The following is a 1,790-nucleotide window of genomic DNA, read 5'->3' as shown; positions in this document are numbered from 1 at the left end:
GAGTGCTTCCACGGTTGTGTTTGGGACCAGACCTTTACTGGTTTACCTTGTGGCTCAGGTGGTAAAGAATCTGCCTGCAGTGTGGGAGACCTGGGTTCTATCCTTGGGTTGGAAGGATCCCCTGGAGAAGGGAAAGTCTACCCACTCCAGTATTCTGGCCTGGCGAATTCCATGGACTGTATCGTCCATGGGGTCCCAAAGTCTGACATGACTAGGCGACTTTCACTTTAACTTTACTGAGTGACCTGCCGTGAGATTTGGGCACTACAAGGGGGTCTCTACCTGTCTATTTCTCCCGTCTTTGGTGTCACGCATGCACCTGTGCTCCAGCAGCTGCTGAACGTCTCTCTAGAGGATGCGCCTTTGTAATACAAGCCATTACTTTGACTGATATGATCTGTCATCCAGACTGTGCAGAGCTGGTCCTTTTCCCTGATGGCCTCCCACTGGAGAAAGGGGTGGGGCAGGTGGCCCAGTTTGGAGGGCTATCTGGAGTCCCATAGCCGGGGTTTGAATCATAGACCTGTCCTCTACCAGCCTTGTAACCCTGGGGAGCTGCTTAATTTAAGTGTTAAACCTCTTCTGCACAAACAGCAATCAATACTGTAGCACTGTCCCTCACAGGGCGTCAGAAAATAAGATGAGCTCAACTCTCTTCCTTCCCTTCCTGCCTCCCTCCTCCTCTTCTCTTGTCTCTTAAACCTGCTGCCTAATAAGACACTTGTGTAGCCCTCCATCCTTGCTCCCTAACACCTTCTACCTGGTGAACCATGTTCCCTCTAATACACGACTTGATGTCCTCTACATCCACTTCTGTTTATTCATTTTATTTTGGAAATGGAGATACAGGTTAGTCAAAGAACTTGATATCCCACAGCAGGGCGGGGACAAAGATCCATGTGAAGTGCCAGCCCCAGGGCTCTTGCTGCTTCACCCCAGCAATTGGCTTCTCTTGTTCAGTCTTGAATTAGCCCATCCATCTACCATCCAGGGTTCACACCTGGGGGCAAATACGCGTTGTGAGATGTGTTCTTACCATAGGCATTTTCTTCATCTCTTGCCACCTTCCGTCCTCCCATGATTACCTGAAAGAGTCCCAGACACAATTTGTTCATTCACTCATTCATCAAATAACTGTAACTGCCTACAGTGTGTCAGGCCAGGTCTAAAATGCTGGTGACCTCACAGTGAGAAGGCCATAGTTCCTGCCTTCCCTTGGGCTTTGGAAAGAGATTGGAGGAAATGTTCAGCAAAGACATTTGGAGGAGCCTAGTCTGTGGTTGGGATGATGCTGTAAGAACACCTGGTAAGCACGGCTTTGTCTTCTCAGGGCCCCCAAATGCAGAGAGCAGACGGGAGATGACAACATTTACTCCATGTCAAGATGAGCCCCTTAGCTGGTCTGGAAATCAGTAGGGCTTATTGTAGGTGCTGTAGGATACTGAGACCCTGGTCTTGAAGAGCATGTATAGCTTGCTTGCCTCTAGGCCCAGTGCAGAGGAAGTAGATTGAATACTGCCTGGTGCTCTGGCCAGCCTTCCAGGACTGCCCCCAGAGCACCTCCCAGCCCCCGGGATCCTACTCCATCCTCTACCATTCCGTTCAAAGGCAGAGGCCACCACTGCCAGTGGGTAGTTGAGCACCAGGGAAGGAGCAGAGAAAGCTCTGTGGTCTGGCTCCAATGCTTTGGTTCCCAATCCTGCCTCTAACCAAGGGGTACACACCGAGGAAAAAAATGGAACCAGCTCAAAAGTGGCCCTGAGGCCTCAGGCCCTGGCTATGCCCCCAGA

The sequence above is a fragment of the Bos indicus genome, unplaced genomic scaffold, assembly GCF_029378745.1.
Source record: "Bos indicus isolate NIAB-ARS_2022 breed Sahiwal x Tharparkar unplaced genomic scaffold, NIAB-ARS_B.indTharparkar_mat_pri_1.0 scaffold_46, whole genome shotgun sequence".
Classification (NCBI taxonomy): Eukaryota; Metazoa; Chordata; class Mammalia; order Artiodactyla; family Bovidae; genus Bos; species Bos indicus.
The sequence above is the reverse complement of the archived record's forward strand: the minus strand, read 5'-3'. Positions refer to the sequence as shown.